The following is a 23,657-nucleotide window of genomic DNA, read 5'->3' on the forward strand; positions in this document are numbered from 1 at the left end:
AAAGATTCATTCCTTCTTCATTTAATAATTATTTATCTGGTGTCTGCTGTGTGTCAGACACCTACCAGGGGTCCTCTTTGATCTGGAGAGATGGGGCCTCAAAGCTCCCTCTCAGGAGGGTGGTAAGCACCTCAACAAACCTTCACAATCAGAACAGGAATGCAGGGAAGCACCAGGTGGTATGGGAGAATGGGGGGCAGGGGGTGGGGAGCACTGGTCTGGATAGAAAGCCCCAGAAGTCCCTCATGAACTGAGCAATAGACAGGACAGACTTTTAAGCATTCACTACACGAGTCTTTATGGAGCACCTATCGTGTGGCAAAGCAGCTGTGAGGGCATTTAAAGTACCAAGCTACAGCCCCAGACTCAGACAGTGATGCCGTTAAAAGAAGAAGTCAAGTCAGCTCGGGGAGGTGATGTGGAATTTGCTTTTGGTTTTAAAATGGGAGTTTCAGGCACCTGGGGACTTCCTAATGGTGCCACTTGGGCCACAGACTGCTTTCTACCAGACAGTAAAGATTATCTGGTTGATCGGTGTCCACTCCCCTGACCCTGGATGGCTCCCCAGGGTGGGGCCCACAGAATGATCATCTGTGCAGCCCCATACCACCCAGCCTGGAGCTGCAGCAACACCCACACTAAGCTCCGGGCAGTGGCTTGATGGGTGAATGCCCTGAAATAAATGCAGACAGAAGCTCGGGCTGCATCTTGGAAAAAAACAAGGAGACTCGGAGGTGAGAGTCTACTGGGCGTCCCAATGCCACAGGTGAGGATACAATCACTAAAGGTGATACTAGAGGTAACCAGAGCTCACTCTGGGTGGTAAGGAAAGCTGGAGAAGGAAGGTCAGAGTTGACAACAGCACCAGGCAGGTGCAGAGTCCTCAGATGTGACTGGATGGTGAGTGGGAAGGAGAGGGTGGTCAGTTCCCAGTGAGTGACGCCACAGAGAGCTCAAACTGGAAGAAAGCGGCTGGGGCTCTTGAAGGGAGCATATCAGTGGAGCAGGGCAGAGGGCAGACCTGGGAAGGCCCAAGAGGTGGGCGGGGCTAAAGGAAGCCGCCACTTCCTTCTCTTTGGGGAAGTTTGGCTAGGATGAGGAGGACAGGCTGAATTCAGAGAATGTGGTATTTAGAATAGGAGAGATCGGAGCATGCTGGGTCAACAGAGCCAGGAACAACCAGGAGAGACAAAGAAGAGTTCAGGGCTGGGTGGCAGAAGATCTGGTGGCCGAAGGTCACAGAGCTGAGCTCTGGAAGAATGCCAGGCTCCTGGACTGAAGAAGACAACTTGGAGGAAGCTCCTGGGTATAGTGTTACTGGACTATGGTCCACAGGACAGGGCAGACACTAACTCAAATATGTGCACCGGATCCCACTGAGGAAAATGGATGTGGACCAGTGTGGAGTGGAAGGAACCAGGGGGAACAGCCAGATGTCCTTTGCTCCAGATTGCTTGGCATGGAGCTGGGCACACGACCAACGCTGAGGACCAGCTGCAACGGGCAAGGAGGGAGAGAGGCTCCACCTACATGCCAAAGCCACCGGATAGGTGAGATGGGCATTGAAGGTCGATTCCACGGGTGAGGGAGAAGACTTTTAAGGAGATCCTCTAAGTCTGAGGGGTGGGGACAGGAGGAGACAATATTGCTGTGGCTTTCTGGAAGGGAAGTCAGAGGAGCAGCCAGGAAGACATCAGGAAGAAAGAGGAAGGGTGTGTGCAAGATCCTAAAGAGGAAAAAGCAGCTGAATTTAGCAGCCAGAAGGGTGGGAAGGTCAAAAGTATCCAGGACTCAAATAAGCCCAAGGCTGGGGCTTCTACCAACTTAGGACTCACGGGGTGGGGTAATGGGGACAAGTAGTGGAGTGGCTATGACCAAAAACTGGTTCAGACCCAGCTTGGCCACTTGGTAGATGTGTGACCTTGGGAGAATTACTTTGCCTCTCCATGTCTTACTATGTCCATCTGAAGATGGGGAGAATTCCACCTTATAGGGTTGGTATGAGAATTAGACAAAGCATATATAAAGCGTTCAGAACAATACTGGCATATACGAGGAACTGAAAATCTTTATTTTTCAGTGATCTCCCTCTCTCCAGGGATGAGTGAATGCAGGGGGGCTGGCTTGGAGAGAGGAACAGATTTGGTAGTAGAGTGCAGCCCCCGCTGCCCCCAGACCAGAGATATTGCAATGATTGAGGGACAGATTTGACAACTGCCCAGATACTGCTGCTGGGGAGGGCTTAGTCTCTCTGGGGGAAAAGGTCAGGAAGGTTGGACAGAGGCTGGGCCCTCCCCTGCACACAGTCACAGGTCCTGGGTTTTCCAGGACAACACAGACTTCAAAACCTCAGCTCCATAAGGACAGCAGAACTCATCACCCTATGTCCCTAAAGTCCAGTCACTGCAAATACAGCCCCATTCTGAGGCTGCATTCCTTGCAAATGACTCTCTCTGGCCAAGGAGACAGCTACTTTATCAAGGGCATGGGGAGTGTGCCTGGGCAAGGAGAGGTGCTCACTCAGCCTCAGGGCTGGGGAAGGTGAAAGGTCAGGGACAGCTGACCCACAACCTTGAGACAGATACGTTGGGGACTGGGGGAGTACTTGAGAATTTAAATACAGCTTCCTCTTTAAAATCTTCCAGGACCAGGCCCTTCACTGCGCCAGAGTTCTGCTCTAACTCACAACAGGGGGTTGAAGGAGGTGGCTTCTGGCTTGCTCTCCCTACTGGGATCCCCTAGGCTGCTGCTGTCAGTGGCTCAATTCCCTACTGCCCAGGAGGGCACTGGCCTCAGTGCTGGCCTGCCCTCCCCCTGCCCTTCCAGGGGGAAAGCGAACTGCCCAGGGAACGTACATGGTGGGAGGACTGGAAACTGTAGCCTTCAAGAAATCCTTGGGGGTACAGGAGGATCTCTGTAAAGGGAGGGGGGTGCGCGGACGGGACACGCGGTTCCCGCGGTAGGTTCCGGCTCTCCTGGGCCAAAGAGATTGGAAGGGCGGAGGCGGGGGGGGGGGGGTCCCGAGGCTGCTCGGACCCCAAGGGCCGTGCTTCCCCAGGCCGTGCTGTGGGCAAGGTCCTCGGCTCCGGCCGGACGGCGCGGGGGGCGGCTGGCGACTGCGCAGGGCTGGTTCTCCGGCACCCGGCCTTCCCCGCGCCCCGCAGCGGGTCCGGGCAGGGGAGGGGGTCCTGCGGGCAAGGCGGGCCCGGACGCGGCGCGCGGAATAGCGGACCCGGCGGACCCCGAGAGCCCAGCCCGCCCCCCGCCCGCCAGGGTCCCCGACTCACCGGCCTGGCGGAGGCAGGATCCCGGCGTCGCCGCAGAGCCCGGGGCTCGGCCCGACCCGGCCCGCCGGCGGGAGGCAGCTCCACGCCGCCGCCTCCTCGGCCCGCCCCGCTCCCGCCCCTCCCGCACACTTTCCACAGGAAATGATTAACTCGGGCCGCGGCGCGTTCCCATGGCAACCGGCTCTTTCCCAGGCGGGGGTCGGCGGCGCGCGCGCGCGCGCGCTCCCGCTCACTCTCCCGCGCGTGCTCACATTCACACGCGCGGCCGCCCACTCGGCGGCTGCCTCTCAGCTCCGCCCGGATGTTCCCGCCCGGCCCCGGGGTCCCCCACCCCCGGCACACATTGGTGCACACGGAGCGTCATACGTGCTTGTGCTTTCGTGTATGGGCCCTCGTAAGCCAGTACACACCTCCCTCACACATGCCTTCACACATGCTCTAGTCCGCACACACGCACACATTCAATTCTCACACACGTCCCCACGCTAGTCCTACATACGTGCTTTTGCAGGCAAACTTCCACTCCGACACGCGCACATCTGCTAACCCTCGTACGGAACTTTCGCACACACTCGTTACTACTCACACTTAGGCTTCTCCCATGCTGCCCTTCACAAACTCCCATACACGAGCACGTTTCTTGACATTCTAACACACACGCTTTCACACATGCTCTCACACACTCTAGATGGTACATGTGTACACTTCCACATTCTTAGCCACTTTACACACCCACTCACGTTATGGTCTGGCGCTCAGACTCATGCCTTCCCACAAACGGTCTGCTTGCTCCTTAGTGCACATATCTCCTTCCTGCTCACATACGTTCTCTAACTCTGTAACATACACATCCTTTTAAACCTGAGTCCACGCTTTCATACACACTTCTCACACTCGGGTTAGCATGCATGGGTACGCATGCGTGTCACACGTTACCACTCCTGTTTATGCACACATGCTCTCACTAGTTCTAGTAAGGATACACATGCCAGTTGCCTCCCCAGCCACAGCACCACCCCCAAATTAACGTCTTCCAGTGCTTAAGATTTTTCAAAGTAAAATATTCCTTTGAGCTCCAGTGAAAACACGTCCAGAATGCAACCACTCAGGAGCAGGCAGCGGCTCCCAGGGTAGCCCAGAAGTCCCTCCTTATGTCTCAGAAGAAGCACAGGGGAGGCCAGGGAGCCGGCGAGCCAAGGAGAGACAGCTGACCCAGAGGAGCTATTCTGTTCTTTGTCTCCCAAACAGAGGCGGCATTTTACTCCAGAGTCTGCAGCAGTGTTCTCCCTCCAGGGTGCAGAAGGAGGAGAAAGAAGCTCAGAAACCAGCCCAGTGCAGGCTGATGGTTCTGCAGATAATCGGCAAAGGGTGGGCAACTTGGCTCTTTCCTGCTTCTCAGGTCATGGCCCAAGAGGTGCAAAGAGGGATTGGAGTGGGGCATTCAGATCAAGGAGAGTTCTATCTCCTGCCGCTCCAGGCACTGGGCTGGCAGTCAAGAATCTCAGCCGGAAACATAGCCAAGGTCCTGGGCCTCAGATTGTTCTGGATGCCAGAATAGGACACTCACAATCCCCCTACTGGAAGTGGGCTAATGTGTGTTTTATTTTCTGAGACACCCAAGTAAAGGCCCAGAAGAGGATAAATGTCATCTCCTGGAATGGTTCCTTGGAGAGTTACAGATTTCCAACTAAGAACCCCAGATAACCTCCCAATAGGAGAGAAGGCTGTAATTTGAGAATTACCTTCTCTGAACCCCCTGCCTGCTCTCTAGACAAGAGTGGTCAGGGGGACTGCAGGGTTGGATGAGGGCAGCATTTCTCTAGAATCCTGACTAAGTATCTCCCTTTGCTACAGTCTCTATTACTCGACTGAACAAGGTTGTTTGTCTTTAAAGTCCTCATATGAAACTGGAGGCCTTGTCTTACTTGCAGGCTGGTACAGTGACATTAACTGCAGGTTCCTTCCGACAAAGCCAAAGACAGATTTTTAAATTAATAATAACATTTATTGTTCGTTTTCTCTGATTGCAAAAGTAATAAATGTTCATTGTAACCATAATCCCACCCCCTGGAGATAAGTGCTGCCAACATTTTAGTAGTCTTTTTTTTTTTTTTTTTTTTTTTTTATGCACATAATAGCTACCATTTATCCAAAGCTAACACTGTGCCAGGCACTGGGCTAAGCTCTTTATAAACAAGATCCCATTTAACCCTGACCACCCTAGGAAGTGGACACCATTATATCCCCAGTTTTCAGGAGAGGAAACTGAGCCTCTAATAGTTCATTCACAAACCCAGTGTGTGACAGAGCTCATAGGATAAATGTACCTTACACACATAGGTATGTGTGTATGTATAATACATAGTACACACAAATAATACTTTGATATGTAATGAGTTTCAGATATCAGATGCAAGAGTTTATTAAGATCAAAGCATCAAAGAAAAAAGAAAATTGAGGTATTAGATGGACACATTTTTGGAATGCTCACAAAACTCTGACTTGAAATGTAAAAGCAAATTGCTTTATGATTGCTGGAATTTAGTTTAAAATATAAAATGTCACCAAGAACTACATACCAATGACTTCAAGGTCATTTCTGTGCCAGAAACTTCACTGATGCCTTGATATGGAGGCTGCTAACTCTCTCCTGGCCACAGGGAAGGTAGAGATTTGCCAGAAACCTGGCCATCCCAATGCTGAGGTCCTGAACCCAGGAGTGAGGACTTTTCGGTTCAGCCTTCGGCCTTGACCTCCTGCCCACCTTCTGGCAGAAATATAGAAACATAGGAAGGGCCACACAAGACGCAGTAGGCAAAATACAGCAGATCCATATTCGTATCCACCCTGCCCTCCAGCCGGGGGACGGCAGCACCATCTCTGTGTTCAAAGAGCCTGAAACTCCTTCACTCTCAGGTCTGTGTCTGAGACGTAGCCAGGAGCCCAAGACTTCTACACCCAGAGGGAAGTAAAGAGGGGGAATAACATGGATTGGGTTTGATCTGGTTCTCACAGTAAGCTAGAATAAAGCACACCTAAGATGTACATGATTTTCCAGTTTTAATGATTGACCTTGAGATTCAATTACCTCCAGGCCTTTGCAATGCTGTTCTCCCTGCGGGGAAGGCCTCTCTCCTTCCACCGACTCCCACCTGCCTCCACCCACCTGGCTGACTCCTGCTTGTTCAAGTCCTTCAAGCTTAGAGGTCACGCTCTTTGACCCTCCCAGGCAGTATATCTCCTGACTGCCCATCCCCCCACCACACCACTACACTGGATTATAATGGCCTCTTTTGTCTACACTGCTCTGGAAGGGCAGGGCCCTTTCCTGACTTGATCCAAGGAAAACCCCTACAGTGCCTGGTATCACGTAAATTTTCGTTGACTACATAAACAGATTACATATAATTCAGAGGGAAAGAACAGGTACTTTAAAGCATTTGCAAACAGACTTTCTTCTTGTGTAAGTTAATGATAATTCTTATCAAAAGGAGATAAGAGATAAATCCTTAAACAATTATTTCAATGTGGTCAATAAGGAGCACCCTGCAGTTATGAAAAGTATATATCCTTGCACGATTCTGGGTAACAGTTTCTTGAAGTTGAAGAGCAACATTCTAGAGTTAGGAGTCAAATATTTAAGCAGTCCTGACCCAATTAGCCACTGTTTTGAAGCCACATGTTCCAATGCTCCTGAAAGAGTTTGTTATGGACAGTGCAGAAAGAGCTGGGGAGGAATCCCATGGAGGATCCCATGGGTTCTGAACCCAGCCCTGCAATCATGAGTTTGACTCCCAGCTGCAGGACTTGGCACCTTAACCTCTGAGCATATTGGGGGGTGGGGGTGGGGGGAAGGGAGGGCTCGGTTCTTGGCTCACACCTGCCAGCTTTCAGGAAGCCACGCTCCTCAGTGGACATGAAAGGGTGGGGGCTTGGACAACCCTTGGCTGGTCTATAAGTTCCCGTCGTTCTCATCTGCTACACACTAAGCTCTAGGCACTAGGTGCTCAATAGACACTTGAACAATTGGTACCTTTCTTTCTCCTCTCCCTTCCAGCTCCCTCTGTGCACCGCCCACTCCCCCATCCCTGCCCAAGGGTGCCTTCTTTCTAAAAGCTGTATTAACAGAGGAAACAGTTCTCCTATTTACAAAAGTCTCTGCAGGGAACCAAGCAACTCTTCCCTCAATAAAACCACCTTGCCCTAGAATGTCTAGACAGTGACTACCTTTCTGCATTTGCCAGGGAGATTGGACCCAGCAGTGCTTCCTTGGGCTCTCAGGTGAGGGAAAACTGAAACCTCTTCCTGACCTGAGAAAAAATTTGGCAGATACCTCTCCTGGCACTCCAGGGTGATAAGCAAACAGAGGGTTTTTTTTTTCCGTTATCATTTCCTGTAGTAAAAAAAATGAGAGGAATGCAAACACTGAGAAGATATGTACTCATGCACCAGGTAATAAAAAGATTTAACAAGAATGGCCATGAGAGATCAGCCCTGCCCCTGCCCCTGCCCCTCCTCCCTGAGTCTGCGCATCCTGCCTGCCCGCCATCCAGAAGCTGCCTGGTCTTCCTCACCCAAACGTTCCCCGCCACCCCCACCAACCCCTGACCCTGCTTCGCTTCTTGCTCCTAAATCATTCTAGCTCCTTGTTCGAAGCCAAGGCATGCATTATTAACATCGTTCCCACTTTTTTTTCAGCTTCTCCATTCATTTTTACCCATCTGCTGCAAATTCTAGGTGGCTGACATTTTTTTAACTTCATTTTTTTTTTTCCCAGCACAAATGTGGTAGAAATCAAGAGTGAAAGGAAAAAAAAAAAAGAAAAAAGAAAAAAAAACAGATCCCACCACCCTTATCTTATTGGCCCAGGTTTTATTTTCAGTATTTGACCTTGAGCAGACATTATTTCCCTATTAAGGAGAGACGTGTAGGAAAATGGTTGAACCTGGGTTTAGGGGTCAGGTAGTCCTGGGTTTGAACCCTGGCTCAATCACTTCCTCTGTGCCTCAGTTTCTTCCTGTGACAACGGAAGTAGCCCTGATACCTAACCCTGTGGATCGTTGTAAGAGGTAAACATGTGCCTGCATCTGGCACGTGTTCAGTAATCCACAAACACTAGCTCAGGTATAGGGGGAGGTAAAGCGTGAATGCAATTTTCTGCTTCGCCTTTTCTCACTTAAAATCATATAATAAGCATTTTCCGAGTTATTTGTTTCTACTATGTCCTGCTCTTTTCTGAACTGCATGCCCCAGACTGAGGATAAAGCCAGGTCCCGATCAACTTTGAGATCCCAGTATCTGGGGACACGCCCAGTGCTCAGTAAAAATGACTGGAAAGAATAATCATTTTCCTTTTCTTTCCTTCTTTCTTTTTTTTTTTTAATTTTTTAACGTTTATTTATTTTTGAGACAGAGAGAGACAGAGCATGAAGGGGGGAGGGGCAGAGAGAGAAGGAGACACAGAATCGGAGGCAGGCTCCAGGCTCTGAGCCATCAGCCCAGAGCCTGATGCGGGGCTCGAACTCACGGACCGCAAGATCGTGACCTGAGCTGAAGTCAGACGCTTAACTGCGCCACCCAGGCGCCCCCCTTCTTTCTTTTTTTAAAGTAATCTCTACACCCGATGTAGGGATCAAACTCACCACACCAAGATCAAGGGTCACATGCTCTACCGATTGAGCCAGCCAGACACCTGGAGAGAACAATCATTTTATTTATTTTTTTTAATTTTTTTTTAAACGTTTATTTATTTTTGAGACAGAGAGAGACAGAGCATGAAGGGGGGAGGGGCAGAGAGAGAAGGAGACACAGAATCGGAAGCAGGCTCCAGGCTCTGAGCCATCAGCCCAGAGCCTGACGCGGGGCTAGAACTCACGGACCACAAGATCGTGACCTGAGCTGAAGTCGGACGCTTAACCGACTGCGCCACCCAGGCGCCCCAAGAACAATCATTTTAAATGACTGCATAATATTCCCTGAATGGCTGTGCCCCAACTGAGCTGATCATTCTGTGAGGTCAGATATGTGAGTAGCTCCCAAATGTTCACTTGCATAAACAGCCTTGCTGTTGACATCTCCCTACACGCAGCCTGTTCATTCCCAGGGGAAGGGGTGTTGTTAATTTCATAAACGCTTTCTGAATAAAGAATCTGAGCATTTTTTTACACATTCTAAACATGTTGCCAGATTGCCATCAGAAGGGGCCGTACCAAATTTACACTTTACGCTGTCGTTGGTAGCAATTCTGACGAGAACTATTCCTTACGCTAATTTACAGTTTTTCTCCTGGATCTGAGATTCCGGCCCCGGCTGGTTCCCCTGTGCAGCATGAGACATATAAAAAGATGTCTGAATGATGGCTGTCAAGAGGGGAGGAGTGTCTGCTTTGTTTGCCAGTGTTGCTGTCTGCTGGGCTGGGTCGGGTGGGGCTGGGAGCACTGAGTCAGTGCACCCTCTCCCTGCCTGCTTTTTGGCCCCCAGACACCTGCCCACGTGGGTCTCGGGCCATCCCACAACCCTGGAAGTTTCCCTTCAGGTGACCCTTAGTGTTACTAAGGTTATCCCTGTTCTGACACCAGCCGGGCACTTCTCTGTGGCTTCTTACAGTAAGTCAGTCCGTCACTCCTGGAAAGAGAATCCCTCAAGAGGCTCTGGGATCTGCAGTCAGCTTTCCATTCCTGGGGGTGGGGGGCGGGGGGGGGGAGAGACACAGATCAGCCTCCAGGTAAGGGAAGCCGTGTGCTCTGCAGCCACAGCTCCGGACCACCCAGTCAGTCCCTTGGCACTGCCGGCAGGCATCGCTCGCCCAGGTTCTGCGGCAGCCCCGAGGTCTCCACCCCCCCCCCCCCACCACCTGACTCTGGTCCTCGCCTCTGGGGGTGGCCCTTGTTTGCAAACAGCCACAGGAAGTTTTGACGCTGCTGATTAACCAGACTCCCACGGCTCTGCATTCTTAGTCATCGTGGCAAGTCTCAACCTTCCGCCTGCCCCTCCGACATCACCAGCTTCAGGTGACAGTGACAGCGAAGAAATGACTAGGAGCTCGCTAGTTTCGGTGGCCTTCATCCGTCATCTTAGGGATGGGGGGTGGGGGAGGGGGGAGAGAGAACCTCCACCCATCCCAAACAACTGGAATGCACACAGGGCCTGGAATGCCACAGCGGGAATTTAATCTAAATTGATTTGGTCTGCCTGTGCTGAGAGACAGCTATGTGTTATGAAAATGAAAACCACAGGCCCAAAATGCAGTCACTTGTGTCAGAGGCCCTGTATCAGTACACCAAGACTTAAACTTGATCTGACTACAGTTTCCACTCCCTGACCCCCAAGAATGTAATCTGTAACCAGGCAATATAGGAATTTCCTGGTCAGCACTAGATTTGCTGATAGACCCCTTCCGGACACCTTAGAAAGGTGACCTTGCCTAACACTGCATTCTTTGCTAATAATTTCCTCTTTTCTCATTCCCTCTCTGCCTTTAAAAACCTTTCTGGTCTGTAGCTCAACAGGGTTCGTTTCCATTTTCTAGTTGGAATGCTGCCTGATTCACCAATCATTAAATATTTGATCTTTAAATTTATTCAGATGAATTTTGTTTTTTATTTATATTTTTTAAAATATTTTTTTAAGTTTATTTATTTTGAGAGAGAGCGAGAGCAGGGGAGGGGCAGAGGGAGAGAGAGAGAGAGAGAGAGAGAGAGAGAGAGAATCCCAAGCAGGCTCCGCACTGTCAGCCCAGAGCCTGATGCGGGACTCAAACCCACAAACCGCAAGATCATGACCTGAGCCCAAGTCAGACGCTTAACCGACTGAGACACCCAGTTGCCCCGAATTTTGTTTTTTAACAGTGCCATGCACTGGGCTGAACTTTTTACAGAAAGGATTGTCTTCGGTTTCATTTAATCCTCTCAACAACACAGGCAATGTTATCATCCCATTTTATAGTTGGAGAAACTGAGGTACTATGTTTTAAGAATGGCTAGGGGGAGGCCCATGCATGAGTAGGGGGCAGCTGTGGGGAGATGGCTTTGGGCGCTGCAAAAGGCAGGTACTCCGGGGCAGGAGCCCTTGTTCCCAACCACTGAGGGACCTTGGGCAGATTTCTTCCCCTGCTCTGGCTCTCATGTCACTCCCTGGATAAATGGGAAGGGTGGGCTCGTGACCTTTCCAGCACCAATGCCATGAGGGAGTGAGTGGGCAAGATGGAAGGGATGACTCCAAGATTCTACCCGCAGAAGGCCTGGGCCAAGGGAGGGGTCATTCCAGCCTGGTTCCAGCTTCACTGTTTACCAGTCACTTCACAAATAAGTGCCAGTAAGGAGTAAGGAGATTAGTGGTTAGGGGCGGGGGTGGGGATGGGGAGTGACTGCTAATGGGGTTCCTTTTGGGGGTGATGAAATGTTCTGTAATTAGATTACGGTGATGGTTGCACACCCTGCGAATATGCAAAAACCACTGCATTGTACATTTTAAATGGGTGAATGTTATGGTATGTTAATTATATCCCAATAAAGCTGTTTAAGAGAGAAAGGAAGAAAGGAAAGTAGGAAGGAAGGAAAGGAAAGAGGAGGGCAGGAGGGAGGGAGGAAGAAGACCCGCATAGAGGTTGGGCCAGAGCTGTCTTTGGGATTTACCTCCTGGGAGTGGGACCCTCGGCACTCAGCCCTTCCCCGGTTCTCTCTCCTCCAAGCACCCACGCTCCAGACCCTGGGGAGGGTGTCTGTGAAGAAGACACCCAAGTGGCACGAGATGGCTCCAGGTTCTAACTGGAAGGGTCAGGAGCTCCTGCTGTCCTTGAAGGCCGAAGGACCCACGAACGAAAGAGCAGGCACAGAGCTGGAGGAATAGGGGAAGAGGGGTGGGGATGCCGAGAAAATGGGTGAAAGCCAATGCAGAGGGAGGTGTCAAGGAAGAGGCCCTGAGCTAGGGCACAGTGTTGCTCCGGTCGGGAGGGCCCAGACACAGACCCCGGCTGGGAAACGTGGAGCCAGCCAGGGGCTCTCTCTCTCGGTTGCTTGGAACCCTTGTGGCGCACCAGCAAGCGAGCACAAGAGACACCTGCGCTCCCGGGCGCCACCTGCCCCCCACCCTGCAAACCGGCACCTCTGTCTTCTGCTTGGCAGAAGTGGCCAACAGTCCGATGCAGCTGTCCCAGAGGCAACGGCAGCCCAGACTTGACCCCGAGCCGGGGGCACAGGTGCAGGGGACCCAAAATGAGGGCAAAATTGGTCCATAAGAGGCAGGAGCCCAATCCACTCCTGCTGTTAGGGCAGCTTGCTGTTGAAAAGGGAGACGCCCAGAGGGTCTGGGAGCCACGGCCTCCCTCCCGGTGGAAATCTCCAAAGGCAGACGACCTTGCAGGCGCCTCTCCCAGACAGACCTCCCCCGGCTCACATCCTCTTTATGTGAGCCTCCTGGGGCAAATGGCACTGGACGGCCGGTGTCGTCTGGGCGGGGCACCCCTCATCCGGATGGGCTCAGTCCTCTGCAGTGGGCTTCATCACAGGGAGGAGACCTGAATGCTCCCTCGGCATAAAAGCCATGCTGGGCCTGGCATACAGGCCGAGGGAGAATATACCCCAGCCCTGGGCTGAGGGCCCTTGCCTGCTTCTTCCTACTAAGGGGTGCATTGCTATCGGCCCCACTCTGTACCTTTGACCCCAGGCGGCTGGCTCCAGAGTCCAGGTCTTGAACCACTGCACCATACTGCCTCTCAAGGGTGCTGTCAGTGTGCTTTTGGTCACCTGTGTTAATTCTCAGCATGCGTTCAAGGCTCTTTATCATCCATTGCAGCTGACCTGCTCAGCCCTCTCTCTCACCGATCCCCCCAAGGCAGCTCTCTCTGTTCTTGAGTTTACCGTGTGTCTATGCCTTTCACCTTTGTACCTCCATGATGACAGCCCAGTGGAAATATCACCTCCATGGCACCTTCCTGACACTACCCAGTCAGAATTCCCCCAGGACCACCGAACCTTGCCTTAACTCACTTGGTGCACTGGGTCGGAACTTGTGGGGAACTTATCAGGATCCTCCTTTGGGCATGGAGCTCCTATGCTGTGTGACCTTAATAAGGCATCTGATGTCTCTGAGCCTCGTTGTCCTCATAAATGGCAGCCGTAATAATAATAAATATTATGATTTCTTAAGCACTATTATGATCGGGGCATTATGTGCTAAGTACTTTATGTACATGATCTCATTTAATCCTTCCAGCACCCTAGGAAGAAGGTACTGTTTCCTCATTTTACAGATGCAGAAACCATCACTGTTGTTAGGATTATCACCACTAACATTATGGCCATTCTTTGTCCCGAAGCCAAGCATGAAACAGATACTCAAATCCTGATCCTTAAGTTCAAATGTGGTGAAAACGGGAGGGGACTTGAATAGAAAAGAGTTCCAGAGGAAACAGTGCCCTCCAAGCGCTCCAGAGTGCTCAGCCCAGCCCTGTCCCGGCTGGGATGATTCCATCTTTGGAGGCTGACGCCAGCAGATGGTTGAGGCTGGGGACCTGGGGTGGGTGGCCTGTTTTCACTTCTGCCATCAACCCTGCCTTTACAGACAGAAACAGACCCTGCTCAAACCCGCCCTGCAGTGTTCGGAGCCCCTTGGTGAACGGGCCTCCCGGGTGGATGGTGACTGAGGCTCTGAGGGTCCTGGGAGGTTGACCGGGAGCAGAATTCTGCATACGTCTATCACTAAAATAGCTTCAGGGTTGGTTCTGCCAGCTCAAAGAATGCCCCGTGTCTTCGTGCTCCAAGCTCTAAACACCCCAGTGAATTCTAGGACCCCCACACCCCCCACCATTTCTCAGAAGCCCTAGGGGCTACTTTGCAAGGATCTTTGCCATTCACCCCCACCGGCTGAGCTGGGACCACATTAGTGGTCCTGGCCTGACTGTTCAACCTGAACATCTGAACCCCCTCACCGGGGAAGCTGGGGCCATCCCCAAAGGGGTGCTGCTGCCTCTTGACATTGGAAACACCAGGTCCAAAAGTAAAAGCGAAGCACACTTCTGAGAAACACCCCATTCGTGGCAGGGAAGAGGGGAGAATGGTCCGCAGTCTCAACTATGCCTGGCCCGGTTTGTCCCACAGTAAGGTTGCCTGGGTTCATGGCGTCACAATGTTCTGGCTTCCCAGAAACACCCCCAAAACCCCCACACTCCTTTCTTTGCCACTGCCCCACCCGGGCACACAGGCAGTGCTGGACACCCAGATTAAGTCCGTGTCCTGTGGTGAGCTCTGCCCTGGGGCCCCTGCGTCCATGTGATAGACTCAGCCGGGCTGCCCCTGCCCAGCAGACTGGCTTTTCATCCTTGAACTTCACCTGGGGTGGTCAGGACTCCTGTGCCTTTTTCTCCCTGAGGCTTCCTAGGCCCTGATGTAAATTATTGGACACAAACAGGAAGGATGTGGACACTCTGTCACCGACCATTTGACCTGCTCCTAATAGTCATTCACAAATGTGCCTGGTGCCGTTGGGCAGAGGGGAGGGAGGGCACCTGCCTCTTCCAATAGCTCCTCATGTCCTCAAAACATCCCCATTTACAGCAAACAGAGGCCCTAAAAGATAAAGTGGCCAGTTCAAAGAAAGTGCCAGAACCAAGCATCCAGGCCACTTCTCTCCCCTGCCTACTCTTACCTGAAACCCAAACCCAGACCCAGAGGCCATGACAGGTCCCCAGGGAAGGCGGGGCCCTCCCTCAGTTTCTTCAGAAGGAGGCCTCAGAAGACCCACCTCCGTCACCGAACAGAAGCTGGGCAGGAGGCAAGGGTTCTGCCTACACAGGGGAAACTCTGGGCTCAGTGAGTCACAGCTGACATTCCTCGTCTACGCGTTACAAAACCACAACGGGCTGTGGAGTGACAGCCGGCTGCTCAGGCTGTCGGAGGAATGCTGTTGCCGGACAGGTTTATGAGGCATCTGCCGAGATGGGCTCCAGAAACCAGACCTGGGCTCTTGCCACACCAGGCGGCTCCCAGGAGGCCACGGCCACGGGGCAGCCACCACCCCTCCCCACAACAAGGGCTCATGGAGACCCACCCCCAAACCTCAGCATAACCCCCGAGATTCATGGGAGCCAGCCACCGTCCCCACAGGCAGCCACCCCATCCAGGCAAGGGCTTTCAGGGACCGTGGCCTGGACAACCACCCCACCCTAACCCCTATCAAGACTGGAGGGCAGAGGGGTGGCAGGACTCTCCCCCACCCAAGTCTGTAGCCATCACAGAACCCACCTTGAACCATTACTACAGAGATGATAAGAATGTTAACAATAATACGTGTCCCTATGCCCGGTACCGCACTGAACGCTTTTTCTGGATTATCGCGTATATCGATTTCCGGTGGCTGCTGTAACAAATTACCACAACCCGGGTCTACGTGGTGTTCTCCTCTTTGTGTGTCTGTATTCTTTGTCGAAATTTCCCTTTTCTAATAAAAGACATCAGTCAAATTGGGTTAGGGCTCATTCTAATCTAGTATGAGCTCATCTTAACTTGATAACCTCTGCAGAAAGACCCTATTTGTAAATAAGGTCACATTCACAGGTTCCAAGTGGACACGAATTTGTAGGAGACACTATTCAACCCAGTACATCACCTGTGATTCTCCCAACAACCCCATCTTACAGGTAATAAAACTAAGGCTCAGAGAGGTTGAGCAACTTGCCCAAGGTCACACAGCCAGGAATGGAACGCAGTCTCTCTGATTCTACAACTCACACTCTATTGTGCCAGACATCCTCATCACCGTCTCCTCACGGGGGCCTAGTGGTTCAGTGGCCACAAAGCTTCTCCTGGCCATCGTCATGTTTTCCTCTCACCAGGTCTTGAGGGCCTGGCTTACAGCATATGGAAATGGAAGCTCCATTAGTTAACTTGACCAAGGTCACACAGCTAACGAGTAGCAGATTTTCGGACCCCAGGCCCAGCACTCCCTGTTACATAGGCTCTAAATGGGGGTCTCACGGGAACATTCCAAAGCTCTGCCACGCCAGTCAAGGCCATTTGCCTAGCGTGATCAATGCCCATTCTGTGTTTACTTCAGCTACACTTACCAAGCCCATAAAAGGTATTGTAAATCTGCGGCTTAAATTCACCTCCTCAGGTTTCACCCCTCGTCCCAGACTGCTGTCTGCCAGCAGCAAGGCCAGCTGTTCAAGCGGTTACCAAGCGGCGGCAAACCAGGTCAAGACCGCAGAAGGAGCTCACAGCCCGCAGGTGAGCCGTGGAGCCCCGCCGCAGCAAGAGATACAGTGGGCACCGTCCCTCCAGTCGTTCCCAGACAGGAGGGGTCACGACACAGACACAGCCCACCGTTGGCCCGGCTGCAGGCACAGTGCAGCACTTTCCGCTAATCCTCACAAATGCCCCACAAAGTAGGCTCTGTTGGTTCCCCCACTTTCCCGGAGGAGGAGACTGAGGCTCCGAGGAAGCTCACTCTGCTGGCGAGTGGCCAAGCCAGGACTTGGTCCCAGGCCTCTGAGTCCAGAGCCCCAGTCTTGCTCTCTGCAGAAAGTGCGCTCAGGGATGGTCCAGGGCTGCGAGCATGACCACTGATGGGGGAGCACCTTAGAACATGCAAGGGATGTGGGGGTGGGGGGCACTGGAGGAGGTTTTGAAAGAGGGAAGGCATGGGGCGCCTGGGTGGCGCAGTCGGTTAAGCGTCCGACTTCAGCCAGGTCACGATCTCGCGGTCCGGGAGTTCGAGCCCCGCGTCAGGCTCTGGGCTGATGGCTCAGAGCCTGGAGCCTGTTTCCGATTCTGTGTCTCCCTCTCTCTCTGACCCTCCCCTGTTCATGCTCTGTCTCTCTCTGTCCCAAAAATAAAATGTAAAAAAAAAAAAAGAAAAGAAAGAGGGAAGGCAGACTGAGGACCAGCAGCCGCGGGAGCCAGTGCGCTCTGGGCCATGCAGGGAAAGGGGGTGGGGGGGACACAAAGTGGTGCAGGCCAGAAGGCAGGACCCTGGAGGACCTCTCCTCTGATCCACCACGAGAGCCAGAGAGGTCCTAACATGAAAAGCTAGACCACATCACCTTCCGCCTTTAATGCCCCAGTGGCTTCCCATGTTGCTCACAACAGAATCCAAACTCTTTCCTGTGGTCAGCGAGGCTCTGCAGGGCTGGCTCCAATGACCTCCTTCAGCTCAACTCAGTTCTTGCTGTTTAGGCTTCCTTCTTGTTCCCCAAGCATGCCACCAGGCCTTTGCATTTATTGTTCCCTCTGCCTAGAACACCATTCCACCAACTTGGTGCATGCTAACTCCTCACCCTCAGAATCTCAGCTCTGCTGTGCCCTCCCCACGGTGCCTTCCCTGGCCACCAATCCAGTATCAATGGTCCCCAGTTATCATCTATCTAATCCCCGCCTCTCCGATTATCTTTCCTTCAGAGCACTTTCCCTAACCTGCAGTTGTCCTGTTTATTTATTGTCCGCTCCTTAATTGTCTTCCTTCAAGAAGGTAAAGACTTTGTCTTGTCCCCTGCTTCCCCCAGCACCTAGCACAGTGCCTCCCACAATAGCGGGTGCTCAATAGGTGTTTGTTGAATAAATAAATGCTTGAATTCAACAGAGATATAGAGTCACCGATGGATCACCCAAAGAAAGCCTGGGAAAAGACCAGGCCAGCAGCTGAGATGGCCCTTGAGCGGCCCATGAGGCCAAGGCCTGAGTGGAAGCCGCTGGGGAAATCGGGGAGAGGTGAGGAGCGTATGAGCCACGAGGCACTGCCTGGCCACAAACAAGGGCAGAAACAGGCAGAAAGGAGGCTGTTTTCTCAACAGCCATGCAGACCAGACCTTGTGGCCAACCAGTGGGCAGATGAGACCACGAAGAGTCTGGTAAGAAAAGTTACTTGTTGACAAACAAAAAGTAGGTCCCAACGCATCCTGCACACTTTCACTCACTCATTCCTTCATTCATTCATGAGTATCAAACACCTGTCAGGTGCCACCAGTGAGGAGAGCTGCTCTGGGGGTGGGGGGCAGTGGCGTCAGGGACGGGGATAGGGTAAAGGATGCTTGGGGCTGCCAGAGGGACTTCCTGGAGGAGAGTGACCAGACCCCCTGAGAGGATGCTCTGCCTCAGGCTGCAGCTCTGAGCAGAGGCAGAGGCAGGAAGGGGAGCCATGTGACCCTCTGCTGCTCCAGCTATAGCCACAGACACGGAGACCTGACCAGGGAGGGCCCCTTAGTCCACGTCCTCCTCCAGCCCATAACAGAACTTGGATGAGGGGGCAGGGGTGGTTAGACTCAAAGGTGAACTTTCATCCCATAATCCTCTGTACTCATTTGCATGCAATCTCTCCAAGGCTCCTAAAGCTAATTGCCACCTTGCATCTTACAGGCCCGGGGGAAGTACAAGGGTCATCCTTCTTATCTCCATAGGTGCTTGGGGGAGGGTTCCAGGTGGGGGATGGTTGGAGATCTTACAATAATTTGCTGACCTCGTTGCTCCAGAAGTTAAACAAAAACAACATCTGCAAATAAAGACCAAGAAAATTCCCCCAGGGCCCAGTGGCCCAGTGGTTAGGAAAATGGGCTCTGGGGTTAAAATCAAGGCCCACCTCTTGCTGGCTGAATGACCTCAGGAGAGCCCCCAAACCTCCTTGAGCCCGTTTCCTTGGTGCAAAATGGGGATATAACCGTTGTCTTTCAAAGGGCTGTTGAAGAGATGAATGACAACGATGTGTGTGAGAGCTTGGTATGGTAGCACTTACTAGGAGCGAATCATGTGCCAGGCATTGCAAGAGGAGCCTTCATTCTGTAAAGAAACTGGCCTAGCCTCCCCCAAAAGGTCAATGTCAAGAAATACAAAGAAAAACTCAGGAACCATTCTTTTTTTTTTAATATTTTAAAAAATTTTTTCTTTCATTCTATTTTAAAGTTTATTTTTGAGAGAGAGAGAGAGAGAGAATGAAAGCACAAACAAGGGAGGGGCAGAGGGAAAGGGAGAGAGAGAATCTCAAGTGGGACTTGATCTCACGAACTGTGAGATGATGACCTGAGCAGAAATCAAGAGGCAGACGCTTAACTGACTGAGCCCCTCAGGGGCCCCAGGAACCATTCGAGTCAAAGGAGACTGAAGGGACATGGCAGCTATAGGCAAGACCCTAGCTTGATTTCCTTTTGCCATAAAGGGCATTATGGGGACAATTGACAATCGACAATTGACATTAGATAGTAGAATTATCTTCAGCAGTAATTGGCTGCTTGTGACCATCATACAGTGGTTATAAAAGAGAATTTCTGGGTTTTGGGAAGTATATACTGAAGTATCATGTCTGCAACTTATTCTTAAATTTCAGAGACAGAGAGGGCGCCTGGCTGGCTAGTCAGGTAAGTGTCTGACTTCAGCTCAGGTCATGATCTCGCAGTTCATGGGTTTGAGCCCTCATCGGGCCCTCAGTTGTCGGCACGGAGCCCCTTTCGGATCCTCTGTCCCCCTCCCTCTCTGTCCCTCCCCGGCTTCCACTCTCTCTCTCTCTCTCTCTCAAAAATAAATAAACATAAAAAAAACTTTAATTTCAGAAAAAGGGAGAAAAGATAATAGCAAATGTAAAATGTTCACACTCATGGGATCTAGGTGGAGGGTATCTCAGAATTGTTTGTATTATTCTTGCAATTTTTCTGTAAAATGTCTACTCATGAAAGGGAAAGAAGAAGAAATGCATGGTCCTTTGCTTCGGAAGGATACAAAGTTCTGGCATAGTCCCCTACCAGAGGGGAGCATGTCTCTCTGGTGCCAGCCTTCCAGGGAGGGTGATCCCCTGTCCGGGATGGCTCGGGACTGTCCTGGCTTTAGCCCTGAATGTCTTGCGTCCTGGGAAATCCCTCAGTCCTGTGTGAACTGTGATGGGGGGGGTCACCCTATTTCTGGGCCAACATGTGGGTGAATACTGCAGACGCAAGGTGAGCCTCTGTGGGTCCAGTGAGCCTCCCTGCAGAAGTGGGGGGCCCTGTGGGCATAGTTGCTGTGAGCGAACACAAGACAGGCCAGATATCTCATCTCACTCAGCAAGAGCTGGGCCCGAGACTTACAGGCAAATCAAGTTTTGCCTCGCAACAAGATCTCAAAGTGGTCAAGTGGCCCTTTGCCTGGATCACAACTGAGGCCCCAAGAGTAAATTGGAGCCTATGGTGAGGCCAGCCCTGCCCCACTGACGCCTCCTGACCAGGCCCTCACTCAGCCTCAGGCAAATAGTTAACCTGCATCTGAAGGCTACTCAGCTGTCACTGTGACCAACTGGAACCCAACTTGTGAAGGATGGACGGATGTCCTTAGTCTGAGCTCTGGCTCCGTCAACAGGGCACTTCATGGCTGAGGAATGTGGCCTACAGCACCATTCACCCCGGCCCAGCCTGCCTGGCAGGTTGATGACTGCCTGGGGCCGGGCCCTTGGGCTCGCAGGTGACCTCCGGGGGACGTTCCCCCTGAGTGAGGTGGGGCAAGGCACCAGAGTCAGTCCTCAAGAGTCCCTGCACAGTCCCCCCCTCCCTGTCCTTCCCTGACAGATACTGAGCGTCTGCACTGTGGCCTCCCAGCCTCAGAGGGCTCTGAGACAGGTGAATGGAGTTTGCACACCAGCTTTGAGCTCCATCCATGAAAGCCTCGATGCTGTGATTATGACAAGGATACGAGCTTGCACGCAGCAGGCCGTTAAACACCGTGCAAGGGAGACGCCACTGCGGAGCCAGCTGCGAATCAAGCTTTGACCTCGGCCACCTTCTTAATTTAGAGAAGCAGCAGCTGCCCACCCAAATTAGCTGCCCCCTGTCGGGTCTCGGTTCCGCCATTCACATGCCTCTCTCCACTCAGGGTCTTTTGCAAGCCAAGTTGGCATGTTGCCCTGTGGGGCTGTTTTCTTGTTTGACTGCCTTAATGCCACACGAGTCCAGACAGTACAAATTCTGGTGAAAAGCAAGACTCCCCCTCACCCCTGACCTCTGTCCCCCGATCTGCCTCCTCTGAGACAATCATGGCAACCAGTGGCTGGCAGATCCTTGCCAGAGATAGACCCCATACATAAGCTCCCACAGATGTTAGCACAGCACACATATCACTCTGCGTGCAGGAAAAAATGCACGCATACTTTGCTTTTCTTACCTAACCCTCTTGGAGAGCCCTTTACATTGCACAGAGACTTGTCCCCCAAAGGCTGTGTATCTTTCAAAGGGTGAATGGACCCAGTTGACTTAACCAGTCTCTGTTGACGGATAATTGAGCTATTTCTAATCTTTTAGATCACAATGCTTCCAAAAGGAATGTCTTCCTGGATGGATCTTTGCTCTCACAAGTAGTCGTAGGTATTCCTAAAAGCAGAACTGCTAGCATTTTAAAATTTTGGGTAGGAACCCTCAACCCCTTGGAGAATCTAATGAAAAATAAGACACCTCTCTCCAGAAAAAAAATCTATGCAATTTTTTTTTTTTTTGCATCGAATTTCTGGAAGGAAGCTCACAGACTCCACATTAAGAAGTCTTGGTGTAGGGGAGGGGTGCCTGGGTGGCTCAATGGGTTGGTTGAGCATCCGACTCTTGATTTCTGCTCTTGTCATGATCTCGTGATTCCTGAGTTTGAGTCCCGCATCAGGCACTGAGCTGACAGCACAGAGCCTGCTTGGGATTTGGGATTCTCTCTCTCCCTCTCTCAAAAAAATGAATAAAAGAAGAAGAGGAGGAGGAGGAGGAGGAGGAGGAGGAGGAGGGGGGGGGGGAGAAATCTTGGGTTAGGGAAAAGAATGCATGTAAGAAAATTGCATCTGACCACCACCTCTGTGTGTGTGTGTGTGTGTGTGTGTGTGTGTGTGTGTGCGTGTGTGCTTTGATTCGGTCATTAAACAGGAAGCAACCAGTTTGTTCTGCTGACAGTCACAGAGACAGCTAGCACAATTCAGTTCAGATTCCAGAAGTCAGATTCTTTATCACGCTCCATCCACCACGGTACATACCTCTCACGGTTGTCGTTATGCTCCTTGACCTCAGATTTCTAGAATGTGGCTGTTGAGCAGGAGTGTTGGGCTGGGGCTGTTCCTCACAGTGGCCCACTGAGGCGCTGGGGCCCCGGGGCTTCCTGCTGACCCTGCCTACAGCTGCCGCCTCAGGGCTGTGAAACCAGACCCTGCGTCTGGAAGGCTCGGGAGCTCACACGCTCAGTTAGGTATTAATATTTTATGGTGGCAGCCAATAAGGACTCAGGGTAACAAAAGTGTCTTCGGGAAAGCACTATACAGAGAGCACATTGTCTCTCATTCGGGGTCCACATCAGAAGAAAGGGAGTCCACGAGAGAAAATCTATAAGGAAGCAGAACCGAGAACAGCCTACGGCTGGTCGGTCTAATGTCAACAGGCTCAGGGTCTGATTTTGGTACCCTTGGGAGACAGGAGCTTCCCTAGGGTAGTGGCCACAGGCCACATCTTGGTGTCCAGCTGGCTCTAAGCCTGAGGACACTACCCACAGTGAAGACATAGCAAGTGATAAAGCCAGAGAGCCAAGGACCCTGGCTGACGGTCTCCTGAGCCACTCACCTCTCATGGGGCCATACCCACAAATCTAGAGCAGAACCCAAGAGCCACCCAGTGCCTGACACGGAGGAGATACTCGAAACCTATTATCTCTTCCCCTCCTTCCCCCTTCGCTCAAAGTTCCTGGAGTTCACCATGGTTGGGTCCCCTATATTCCCTGAGCTACGAACCTTCCTGTGGACACAGAACATGTCTCTCACACTTTAGAGAGGAAGAAACTGGAAACTCCCACTCCTGGAAAACTTCATGTAAGTTCTAGAAAGTTACATCCTGAATGCTAAAGCCTTCAGGCCTTAGCTAAAAGACTAAAGCCTCAGTGGCTTGTGTACCAAGAAAAAAAAATACCTTCCATCTACTGGGCACTCACTACATCCCAGGTAGCAATGTAAGCATCTTAGATGTGTTAACTCATTTATCCCTCCTAATAACCTCTCAAGGTAAACTCTAGGAATATCTCATTTTTCAGGTAAGGAAACTGAGGCACAAAAAGGTGAAGTACTTGCCTGATGTCACACTACTGGCAAGCAGTGGGGCCTACCGCTTTGCCCACGGACCCCTCAGGGGCTTTCCTGTGAGCAGACTCTGAAGGAGAATGGAGGAGAAAGCAGCTTCCTGTCCCTGCCTTCTCCCCATTACTTTCATCCTCGTGACGGATTCCCCACATAAGCCTGTCACTGAGCAAGTGCTTTACCTGCATCATCTCATGTCACCTTCGCAATTGCCCTGTGACGTAGGAAGCGTGGCCATGTCCCTCTCCCCGGTGAGGAAGCTGACACGAAGCAACCTGCCCAGCAGCTCCGTGCTAGAGCCAAGATCCGTCCCGGGGCTGCGCCATCTCGAAAGGC

At 51.8% G+C, this 23,657-nt stretch overlaps 1 protein-coding gene and 1 long non-coding RNA gene across 6 annotated transcripts in view; one reads left to right on the forward strand and one right to left on the reverse strand.

The window, feature by feature from the left end:
- The window catches only part of KIFC3 (kinesin family member C3), a 77,664-nt gene that overhangs the window by 39,540 nt on the left and 14,467 nt on the right, over nt 1–23,657 (reverse strand). For 2 of the 5 annotated variants that reach the window (XM_040498146.1, XM_040498140.1), the window contains exon 1: nt 3,288–3,392. The exons of the other annotated variants lie outside the window; for them this stretch is intronic. The gene's annotated coding sequence lies outside the window, so the exon portion shown is untranslated. Of the gene's footprint in view, nt 1–3,287; nt 3,393–23,657 lie in introns of those variants that run through there. 5 annotated transcript variants of the gene reach the window in all.
- LOC121045365 (uncharacterized) lies at nt 1,095–5,345 on the forward strand. The gene is made up of 2 exons (XR_005797718.1): nt 1,095–1,550; nt 4,536–5,345. It is a non-coding gene; the product is annotated as an uncharacterized LOC121045365 (long non-coding RNA).

Source organism: Herpailurus yagouaroundi, unplaced genomic scaffold, assembly GCF_014898765.1.
Source record: "Herpailurus yagouaroundi ecotype Mexico unplaced genomic scaffold, PumYag 190, whole genome shotgun sequence".
Classification (NCBI taxonomy): Eukaryota; Metazoa; Chordata; class Mammalia; order Carnivora; family Felidae; genus Herpailurus; species Herpailurus yagouaroundi.